Raw genomic sequence first — 12,958 nt, forward strand, 5'->3', positions numbered from 1 at the left:
GGGGGGGAGCGCCTTTTGTTTCTATTGTAGCGCCATCTAGGGCCAGGAGAACGACTTAGCTACACACACGTCACAACCCTTTTTACGGGCGGACTTCATTCACGCATTTCATTCACTCAAACACAGATCGTAATTTAGACCTGAATCAGAGAACGATCACCCCTGATCCAGTGGTATTACTCTTGACATGGACTTTGTGACCACGACAGATTTAGCGCGCGTCAGCCACCAAGCACGCGGGGTATCTTTGGCCGGCGGGGTTCGAACTCGCAACCTAAGTGACGCGAATCCGACGCTCTACCAACCAGGCTATAAATTATTTTAATCCCGGCCTTAAATTATTTTTTTCATAGAATAAAACAATATAATATGAAGTGATATATATGTACGTGTATAATATGTATTATGTCAGCATAAACAATTTATAAGACATCCTTAGACTCGGCGACTTTTTTAAGCGCCAAGTTCATTTTTATCCATAATATTTCAATCTTCACATTCAATGATTCAATATTTAAAATTATTTTCTTATTTATCATTTTATTTCAATTTTCTTCTAAAGGTAAGCCACTAATTTCTTAAAAATAATGCATAATGCAACTGCTACTCTCTTTGCAAACCATTGTAATCTCGGAAACAAAGTACAAGACTGAAAAAAATGTGATAGTACAACAGCACAATTTCATATTGCAAACAATAAATGATGAGGATATGAAACTTACGATACTTGGTTGATGCAGTTGGATAGAATGGATGTGATTTCTACCTATTGGCAACAGATGTTTTTCAATGAAACTTCCTTGATTTTTTTTATCTTGAAGATCTGAATAGTTAGCTACAAGAACACCAGACTTTACTAAATGTTTTCAAAGATTATTTTTCATGAGCAATATGAGAGAATATCAGCGCCTGTTGAAGGATTAAAAAATATCAAATATAAATAGTCATTCATATTATCATATATTTTCACAAAAATGTATTGATACCAAGTACATATACCAAAATGCATAAAATATAAATATAAGATAAAGATAAATAATATTTAAACAAAAAATGCGTTAAGTAAAATTCTACTGTTAAAAAAAACAATATTTTTTGTTATTCAATGCAACATAGTTAACAGAAAAAGGTAGGAGAATAGCAATAAGACTTCCAATATTTTTTTTCAATAATTTTATTTTTGTACATTAGCATAACCTATTATTTTTTACTTAACTGGCACTTAGCCAGCATAACAGGTAACAATGATTTGAAAACCTCCAAAGTTCCCAACTTTTCATTGTTATGCTTGATGCTCTCAAATTTTGTATGCTTGATATGCCTAACTTTTCAGTTACTCTAGACTTTATTTTTAAATGCCAATCTCTAAGAGATATTTATATAACTACTTACAAATTGCAATTAAATTATTTTAAGTCCAATTAGATTTCCCAATTTATTTTTAATGCATATTTATTCAAATTTTAAATCCAAGTCCAAAATGTAAGATTATGGTTTCTCGAAGTTATGGGTAGAATTAAAATAATCAAATCAGTTTAATAATAATATTATTATTTGAACTGAAAGCGTATCTTGTTCATTGAAGTCCTGAAATTGAACTTTATGAAAGCAGTGCTTTGAAGAACTGAAACATTGTCGCTTATATAATATCAAGAGAAAAAGAAATATTGAAGTAAGCCATTTTATTATTGCTGTTGTTTATCAATTACATACTGCAAGATCTTTACTTTCTTCTTAAAGGAACAGGAAGGTTAAAGCGTTATACATGAGATGCAGAAACTCATATTTTGGTTTATTTTCAAAGTTGTACTTATGCTAAAGTACAGAAAGTTAGTCAGAATCATTCAAAAACTATCAATATGTATCTAGGGCTCAAATATCAGAATTTCAGCCCTACCTTCAATCCTACCTTTACCTTAATCAAGATACAGACATCAAGACGAATACTTTTGAAATGGTAAAAATATATTTTTCGTATAAAAAGTTTATCATCGCTGATAAATTTCTATAAATGTTAGATGTTACTTAATAGAAATTTCCTGTTCTGTTCGATTTTGTATAACATTATGTTGAATGCTGATGGATACACTGTTAGTTTTGATTAGCATTCAGTCTAAAATAAGGCATGAATTGACTTTAGGAATACCTGCTCTTGTAGATGTTTTCTGAGAAATTCCAAAAGCATATGTTTAATTAACAAGTTATGAATCCCATCGCATGTGTGCAAGTGTTTTTAAAAGATTGTTGCAAATTTATGTAAGTGTCGAAGATGTTCATTTTGCACTTTCTTTAATTAATTCTGAACATTTTTCGAAAATATTGGAAGCTAATGAATTCGGTATTGTTTTCTCATTCCGTCATTTTAATAATTTTTTGTGATAGGGAAATTATTTCCGAAAATTATGTTAAAAGTCTCTGTCAAGTGCCGCTCAGAGAGGCGGAGATATCGTCAACAAATACTCCTTTTAATATCTTAGCAAAATGTACGTACAGAAGCAGGAAACTTTATGATTCTATAGATGAGTGCTAAAAAAACATTTTACTCACTGATAATTTTTCGCTATGGGGGCCAAAAAAATATTTCCTCCTTGTATTCGTTACTATTTTCTTCTATAGAAATCAAAGTCCTTTCATAAATTTAAGGACATTAGTTGATGAAACATTGCAATTGGAAATATATGCTCTAATTGTAGTAAGTAAAGAAATATGGACTTTGTTCCACTTTTTTGGAACACCTTGTGTATATATACCTTCTTCTCTCTCTCTCTCTCTCTCTCTCTCTCTCTCTCTCTCTCTCTCTCTCTCTCTCTCTCTCTCTCTATATATATATATATATATATATATATATATATATATATATATATATATATATATATATATATATATATATATATATATATATATATATATATATTACATTTTAGCATATTAAGAAGAACCGGTCCGTTTTATTTCTTATTTACTCTAACTCCTTTATCACGTTGAGATTTTTAAAATCCCCGAAAGAACAGATCATAAATAATTGTAAATCGTTAACCTAAAAGTTTGTTATCAACGTCTTTCAATGCATTTTCAACTTTCCCATCATTTTAACCCATTCCCAATATTCCACTCTATTCACTTCCATCAGCAACAATTCAATCTCCGATCTAGAAACACGTTTTCATAATTAAAAGACTCTCCCAGACAAAATGCAATATCGCTTTTAATGTGTGGTGAAGAAGAATAATGGAAGCGGAATGCATTCGCATCTGATATCAGATTTTTAATCAAAGGAAAACAATAAACTGAGGCTAAGTAAACAGCATCGGAATTTCATTCAGCAGAAATTGCTTTTCAGGCTGAAATTGAAATGCACTGGAAACGAATGAAGTTTCATATAAGCAAAATCAAACGGTGTCTCAAGAAGGAAACTTGGTTCTTTGAAAGTATATATCGAAAATTCCAATATTGTATTCAAGTTCTTACAGCAAACACTCCGACTTAGATTTAAAAGAGAAATAAGAATAGATATAAGAATAGAGAATTCGACATCACTGGATAGAAACAAAGAATTTGCGCATGATAATTATAAAGCTGGCATCTAATATCTGAGTTTTTGCATTTTGTAAAATGATCGCCTATGTTTTTAAGAAAATCATTTTCATTTCGATTCTATCCTATGAATATCACTACTGTGACATTTATATAAGAAGATTTTAGTATATTACGATTTTATGAGTAAGATAAACCGTAGTATCTATAGTATTAATTTGTATATTGAATACTAATTATTATTTATGCTTTTATAAATGAATAAAATAAGAGACATATTTATAATGCTCAAATTTTATATTTATATATTAGACACATATTTTAAGTACAATAAACGATACTACTTATAATAATAAATTACGGATTGAATATTAATAATTATATTATGTTCCTATATCGAATATCAGAAATATTTATAATATTTAAATTTTATGCTTGTATATTTAGAAATATATTTTAAGTACGATAAATGATACTACCTATAATAATAATTTGCATATTGAATATTAATTATTATATTATGTTCTTATAACGAATGAAATTGGAGACATATTTATAATATTTAAATTTTATATTTATATATTTAGAGATATATTTTGAGTATGATAAACGATACTACTTATTATAGTAATTATTATATTGAATATTAATTATTATATTATTTTCTTATAACGAATAATATTGGAGACATATTTATCATATTTAAATTTTATATTTATATATTTAGAACCATATTTTGAGTAGGATAAACGCTATTATCTATAATATTAATTTGTATATTGAATATTAATTATTATATTATATTCTTATAACGAATAAAAAGTAGACATATTTATACTATTTAAATTTACAATACCAACATCAATGAAATCCCAATGTAGAATTTTTTTAATTGGCCTAAAAGTAATAAGCCTTTTTTTCTCTCTTTTAGCATTACTTTAACCCTTGAGAATCTGTAACATTTAAGCTAAAATTTCATTCTTTAACTGAATTTTTATGTAAATACACAACAACAAATTGAAATAGTAACAATGTATAATCTCTCTAATTAAAGATTCATTTGCAAATCGCAATATATATTATTAAGTTCTTGAGTAATTTCTTAAGTCGGTATGCATATTTTCAGTCACTGAGGAATTGCTTCTATTAAAATTCCTTGAATTTCCACGCTGAAAATATTGCTTCCCAAAGAGGGAAAAATTATGATGAAGAAATGTTATAATATAGTGATAATTTATTTAGTATGACTGTACAAACTATTTTTGAGCAGAATTTTGTTTCGTTAGTATTTATCTTTATATCAGTATTATTTATCACAGCTTTGATTGTCAAATTTAATAACGTTAAACATTATTTTATATCTAAATTAATTTTTCCCATCTATTATATCGAAATTGAATAATTTACTAGTCACTAAAACTGAATAAACGACCTGCCACAATATAATATATTCATTCCTTTTGTAATGAAGTTTGTAAATCGTTAGAAGTTTATGATAAGTTTATAAAATGAAAAAAGTAATGATGATAAATTTTTAAATAATTAATTAGATCGTGGATTTTTATTTAAAATAAAGGCGATAATTTTTTTTTTCTTTTAGAAAAATGCTATACAAATGGCATGGCTGGTTAAGCATTTGTCCATATGCAAAAAAAATTGCATGTCAATAAATTAATATCATGGTAAAAGGCAAATAAAGATAAATACAAATTTTTGAAATTTTATTTTATCTATACTGGAACAAATATGCAAAAAGATACTTTAGAATATAAAAAATAACAAATATATGTGGACGTCCATATAAGAAATTAAAATATCGGAAATATTGGTATTGCATATTTTGCTTTGCTGCTTTTTTTTCGATAAGACAAACTCAAGAATATTGCATATATATCTTCCCGAAATGCATAAGATATGATTGACCAATAAAAAATGGATACATTCGGAAGGATACAAATATTGGGTAATTCAGAAGACGATTGGAAACTTTCCATGTTACGAAACAACAAGTTTTATTGGTTCTTTCAAATGGTAAAATATTTCTAATACTTAATAAAAAAAAAAAAAAAAAAAAAAAAAAAAACATTTTTTTTAGGATTATAACTTTAAAGACAGTTATGGTAAAAGAATAACATAAACCTTTCAGTTAAATGAATGCCAGTCCAGATGTGTTAGAAATTACAAATGAAAAGACATTGAAATGAACATAGATCATTATTATAATGACATTGATTATTAAGGAAAATATGCAGTAAGTCTGTTTGAGGGGGTTCTTATCATTATCAGTGAATCGTTCACAAATAATTCTTGCATCAATATTCAATTTTTCTGATGTATCTTCCTGTACACTATTTACTGTCGCTCAAGAAAGAATTGAAAATCGAAATAAGTATTAACAGAAGAATAAATAAAAGACTATAAGTTTATCTCTCAATACATAAAAAGAGAAAAAGCATTCAAAGACAAATTTCATTCTCATTTCTGTCTATGTGTAGGGAGGAAAATCATAAAATATTTTCTGAGAAATTATTTGTATCCCATTTTTGTAATATCTCTCTTCTACACACTGCGTTCTGCAAATACCGATTCATCACATTTCATCGCATTCTACTTGATATCGATCTCCTGCTTCAAAATGGATTCGAGAAAAATTGAAAATGAAAGCTTTCGCATCCTTCCTTGTTTAAATTTGTCCTTTTATTATATTTCCTAGAGTCTTAGATTTGGAGATGCAATAATCCAAGAAAGAAGTATGAGATAACATTATCTTAAAGAAATTGATAATAAAATACATAGATTAGGTCCATCCCTTCAAGGAGCTCGACAAAATGCTGGTATTGTTTTGAAACGCCTGTGTAAACATGTTACAAGGTAATTGGATTTTTCCCCATAAAATAGAATAATTTCCGTAAATCTCTTTCCGATAAAGATAAGCAAAAATACACTCTTCACCAATAAAAATTCTTAGGTTAAAACAGCGAGTAGTAATTTTTTCAAGCAGTGGAAAATATAAATACACTTATTTGACTTGCTTTTTAATATAGTAACATATTTGAAACTACATTAATTAATGGATTTCATAACATCTATGCTAAAATAATTAAAGGCCATGGATTTTATATAAATTGAAGTTTTCATAATCATCTTCTTATTTTCATGCAATCATCTTCTTCTAGTAATCCTCATATTATGTGCTGCTAACATTTTCTTTTTCTAATATCTGATCTCAGAAAAACACCTGATAGCTGTATAAAAATTACAAACGTCATTTTTTTTACACCTACCAGCAAATCAAAAGCCTGCCAAGAATTTTCAAAATTTCTTTGACAATAAGGGATTTATGAGAAGAATTTAATTATTATTATTTTTATTTGAAGGAGAAAAAGAAATTATAATAGTTTCTCCATCGAATTTTAAAGGTGTTTTTTTTTAAATATAGCTTTTAATTTTTAACAAAACTTTTGCTAGATCTCACGTGTTTAAGGGAATTGAGTTTATGAATGATAAAATATTGTATAATAATCACAGAAATATTTTTAGAACACACAATATTTCTGTTATCGTTTTATAATTATGACACAGATATTAACATTTTAACCATTGGTATTTAATTTAATATAAATTTTTGAATAAAATAAAAAGAAAGCCTTAATTAAAATTATTTGAATTTTGATAAGCGTTTATGAAACATTAAATGCATATTTTTATGCAAAGCTAATAATGCTTCTTTTGTCATAATAAATTCCAGATTTCAATATTTAGAAAAATGAAATTTAGAACCTTTCAAAACTAAACTGCAGTCTTGAGCTCAAGAATAGATTTAACAACAAAGAGAAATTATTATAGAAAAACGATAAATATAATAAAAAAATTCTCCAGATGGTTTTGCAAATAAAAGACATTTAAAAGCAAATTGTTATAAAGTTTAAGAGATTGAATTTTTTATCTAAGTTCGAAGTGAATGTGACTTCTAAATTTCAAAAATGTATCTATTTATTTTTCCTATAACAAAACTTTTAAAGTAAAATATGCCTTTAGTGATTTTTATCGTTACTTTTTATAAGATTAAACTTTAAGTGAATAAAGTTTATTCGCTTAATATATATTCTTAGTCTTTGTCTATCGCAAGAATTCCATAAGTTTATCTGTGAAAGCGCCAATAATTTGTATCCAGTATTCCTCCTAAAGCTGAATGGTTTTCACAACAACTTGTAATAAACTCACTTGTAAGCAATACCCAATCTTTCTCCGAGATAAGATACACTTCCTTCCCTGCATTCCAATCTCCATTCCAGCGCACGCTTGCATAATTAAAGGACTCTTCCGGGCAGAATCCAATATCGTCTTTAATTTGTGGCGAAGCGAAATAATATATTGGAAAAGGAACATGGCTATTTCTATCGTCTGAGTTTAACTCATTGCAGACGTATGAGCTAAAATAAAATGAGTTGCATCTGAACTGCTTTCCGTATTAATTACAATCTAATCTAAAATTGAATCCTACCGGAAAAGAAATGAAGTCTTCTAGTGAGTCAATTCAAGAGGCATCTTCACGACCTTTGAGCTTCAAGGTTAAAAAGAAAAAAACAGAAAATGTTTTTTAGGTTCGATATGCAAGAATAATAACTTTGAGAGAGACTTGGAAAATGAAAGTTTAGGGACATGTTTTTTAGGTTCGATATGCAAGAATAACTTTGAGAGAGACTTGGAAAATGAAAATTTAGGGACAGAAATAGAAATTTTGGGATTAATTGTATCATTTTCTGAAAACCGATTTTAAATCACTAGAGTCGGATTCTAAGTCAGGAGTCTGAAAATCTGAATTAAAAAAAAAAAAATGTCTCCCTTTTTACTTACGACGACGGCATGCTACTGCAAAATATAATTTTCGTCTTAGTCGAAATAGTTTTATTTTTTTATAATAATATTATATAATGCGGTCATCATACTTTGATGACATTTTTTAGTTCTTTTCTTCTTTACTTTATTGTTTATACACCACTGAATATTTGAACTCGAAATCCGTCATATACTGCTCGTTTGAGACGACCGCTTTTCGACGATTCTATCTCACTATGGGGTGAGACGCGGAACTATGTGCGCATTTCTGAAATTCACTTTGTTGTTAAATGTAAACATCTCTTCCATTCATTTTTCCATTTTTCCTCTCTTCCCTAATTTTCCAAATTAAATCTATCCCAACGCATGCCCAAAGGCGCCGACAATAATTACTGCCATTATTAATTATCCATAATCATGAACTACCATTTAAAATTCCAACTAGGATAGTATAATAACCAATAAGTTTATGAATTTTAATTAACAGGCATTCATTTACATTTCCATTACTTTATAATATCTAAATGCAGCATTTCAAAAAATTTTATTTCACTTTTGAGTCTAAAAAGATTTGATTATTTAAAAAAACTAAATGAACAAATAGCTTAAGTATCAACAAATAGTTTAACAAATTATTGAAAAGCAACTGAATAAAAAAAATGGAAAAAATAAAATGTAAATGCTTCTTAAATTTTTTAATGAATATGCATAATTAAATCTCATTAAAGGCTTCAATTAGGGAATGTGTAAGTAAATTGCCTCACTCTTGAAAATGTTTTCCATTTTTTATTAAAATAGTTAAAATTAATTCTTATCATATTTTCTATTGTTTTTCTTAAATACTATATTTGCAATATTTTAAATAAATTAAAAATTATTAATTGATGTAAACAGGAGTAAGTTTTGTTGCTGTTGTGCCATAATTTTCGAAAATACAATAAATAAATTCATGAGTTGAATTTGACTTCGAAGAAAATTAATTAATTCAAATAAAATAATTAATGGATTTTCAAAGAAAAAATAATTAATGGATGTTTCAATTTATTATTAGCAATTGCTTTAATGTAACTCATGGTTTTTTTATACTTTTTTAAACTTAAAATTGCTTTTATGCTGATAAATAATGCTTTAAATATGCTAATTTTCTTCCTTTAAATTGCATGATGCATTAGGTACCGAATGAATGCAATCAATATTATCATATTAGCAGGTAATAAAGTTTTTTTAAAATTTCAAATAAAATCACAAAATATGTGACTTCTGAATTCGTTCAAATCAAATCCTGTGTAAAATTACCCAATAAATTTTTCCAGTAGTTGTATAGATTCAGTAAGTAATACTGCAATGAACTCTAGTGAATATCTTCAACACATGTGATGAATTTATTTTTTAACAAACTTCTTCGTTTACATTCTTTTCTAGAATATACTTTGAAAGGATACAAAAAAAAAAATATTATCCAGGTGATATGAAAAAAAAGAAAGGTCTTCGTTGAATGAAGAATGGACTATGATATTTGGAAAATGCTGGGACTATATATTTTATTTTGTTTCTTTTCCGAAAATACATATTTGAAAAAAATACATGTTCTCCAGGATCAAATGAATTTGATTAGTTATAACGCCCAGTTTAAATGCAATACTAATGCTTTTTGGGGATGGATCTCATAATTTTGAACCAGGACTACATGACGAGGACGACACCTGAGTTGGCCCCCTCATTTTCAAATTTTTATGTTGCACCAGTGTGAGTACACTTGTTCCGACGGAATTAACGTGCAAAGACTCGCTTATAAAACTGTTTCAATCTAGAATTCCCTAGTATGGAAGCCAAAGTGCTACCGTGGCCTCTAGTGTCAGACGAGAGAGTACAATGACAGATGAAATATTTATTTAATATGGATATTGCATGATGGTATGAAAGTCTTTCAGTTATATGATTCAACAAAAAAAATGGTAAAACGGGTTAACTTTACTGATTTTTCAAGATCAAAAATTATTGTGAAAGGGATGATATTTTTAGTTATTATTTTCTTCTTTTATGCTATTTTAAAATATCATAGTGTTCAATACAATAAACGCTCATATCTCGCAGATTAACTTCTTGAAACTAATATCTTGTTTATATGGAATATAAAATATTTTGATTTGAATCAAGGTGAATTTAAAAATGAAATATCAAAGTGAATTTAAAATCATAAATTATTTCATTTTCGATCAAATATGAAGATACATATGAAATTGATACATATTATATATCTATCAATTATTGAATTATAATCTCAAAATGGTACCGCTAAAATGTCATATTTGAAGTATCTCTTTTGTAGTTTTAAAAGGAAAAAGCAATCTGAATGTAATAGAACGTGGTAATTGATATTTCACACATAACATGCGAAAAAAAAAATGTTTCAAAATAATTTTCGAACGCTAATAAATAAAATATATAATAATAATAATATATATTTCATTTATTAGCGATAATAAGTAATAGTAATAATAATATTCTTATTATTTTGATATCTATATTATAATTATCTATTATAATTATCTATATTATAATTATCTATTATAATTATCTATATTATAATTATCTATTATAATTATCTATATTATAATTATCATTATCAAAAGAACACTTTTAATTGAACTAAAAATTAAGTCATGGCATGAAGAATAATTAGCTTTTTAATAAATTAAAGATGCGATATATATAGTATTACAGCAATATCATTTATCGGTTTTAGTGTACATTTTGTAAGATTTAGGTAAAACACGTGGTCATAGATAATCCGATAATGCATTCTATTCCGTCTTGTAGAATGTTTACTGCATAGAAAGAAAAACCTTTTCTGTTTATGTTTTGCTGTTTTGATTTCTTTAACTTATTTTTGTTTCAACTGGACAAGATAAGCAGAAAATCAAAACAATTATTCCCTTGGAACGATGCATTTTAGTACAAAAGATTATAATTGAATAGCTAAAAAGAAATGTTTGCATTTGTTTCAGATTATAACTAAATAACAAAAACATCAAAAGAATAAGATCCTCTCTGTGGTAAATGTATCTGATTATTTTATTTTTCAAATTTTTGTTTCTTTTTCACATCTAACAAAACAGCGTGCTTTCTTAAACCTTCCCAAAAATTGAAAACAATTACTTAAATATCTAACGTAACAGTATCAATTGAAAGATTAAAACGGAAATAACAAAAAATGAACGGAAATAACAATCTTAAGATAAAATTTATCTTATTCTACTTGTAAGCTTCTCAGAAACCCGTTTCAAATATCTAGTCAAATTTTGAATTCTGAAGATGTAGACAAATGCAATTTAGTAAACTTCTCTTCATATAACATTTTATTTGCATTTTTCAAGATATCAGACTTTTATAGTCCAACCATTGGAAAGGCATAGGGGCTTACGTCTTGCAAATAACTCATCCATCACGTCTTACTGCATTCTATTAGATATCGATCTCCTGTTTCGGCGCAGATCTCGAGGAAATTGAAAATGAAAGCCCGTGTCTCTTTACTTTTTCTCTTTTCTTTATATTTTCTAACCCTAGTGCAGTTACGAGAAAGAGGTGTAGTATCGACAACTCTTATGTAAAATGGCCAAGAAAAGGGAAAACGACCGAGTCTTAAAGAAAGCTCACACTTTTTATACCTATTACAGCTCAGTAATTTTGAAATTTCAAAAATAGTTATTTGTTTTGCCAGGAAATGACATTTCTTTATATTCAAATCCCTGTAATGATAATAATTTTCGCTCAGAGCATTTGCTTTCATCAAGTTCATTTCAAATTCAAAATTTATTTTCAATTCACAGTATTTGAAATATTAATAAAGATAATAATATATAAAAAATAATTATTAAAAAAAACTAAGCAACGAATACATCATGAAATTCAAAGATTTTTTTTTTAATTTTTACTCTCGCCACCAGCCTGTTTACCGAAATAAAAGGCAAAGTTTAAGTATGCATAAATAAGCAAATCATAAATAAATAAACGTGTCAAACATATAATTCTAGCATCTAGAACGTTACGATTACGATAATAATCGTAAAGAATTTTAGACGTAGCGTGTGGTAATTTCTGCTAGAATGGAAGAATTTCGACTTAAAGAAAAGAAAAAAATATTTCAAATTTCCTTTTTTATACATAATGCAATTACACCGACGCTTTAAATTCGATATGAGGTCGATATATTAAATGACGATTATAAAAAAAATCCACTTTATGACAAATATTTGGAATAGAAGATTTATAAATTTATATCTAGATATATGTATTTATATATGATTAAAAAGAGATATAATTATTATTTTACACTGAATAAGCACTTTCTAGAAATAAAATATTGCCTTTTATACTTGTTGATATAATCAATACATAATTTTAGTATTTAACATGTTATATATGAAATAAATATTTTTATTAGAAACGTTTTTCATTCTTGTTTGCATTCAATTTGCTAAATTTTGGAACTTTTCCATTCGAGATTTTCCCGGAGTCTTACAAGTAATTTATACTTTAAGCAATTTTTAACACTAATTCTCTGTATTTTTCCGTAAGTGACGAA

At 27.0% G+C, this 12,958-nt stretch overlaps 1 protein-coding gene across 6 annotated transcripts in view; it reads right to left on the minus strand.

The window, feature by feature from the left end:
• Positions 1 to 12,958, minus strand: part of LOC129963088 (flavin-containing monooxygenase 5-like) — a 115,026-nt gene that overhangs the window by 69,014 nt on the left and 33,054 nt on the right. For all 6 annotated transcript variants that reach the window (XM_056077131.1, XM_056077136.1, XM_056077135.1 and 3 more), the window contains exon 2: positions 723 to 909. The gene's annotated coding sequence lies outside the window, so the exon portion shown is untranslated. The remainder of the gene's footprint in view (positions 1 to 722; positions 910 to 12,958) is intronic.

This window comes from Argiope bruennichi, chromosome 3, assembly GCF_947563725.1.
Source record: "Argiope bruennichi chromosome 3, qqArgBrue1.1, whole genome shotgun sequence".
Classification (NCBI taxonomy): Eukaryota; Metazoa; Arthropoda; class Arachnida; order Araneae; family Araneidae; genus Argiope; species Argiope bruennichi.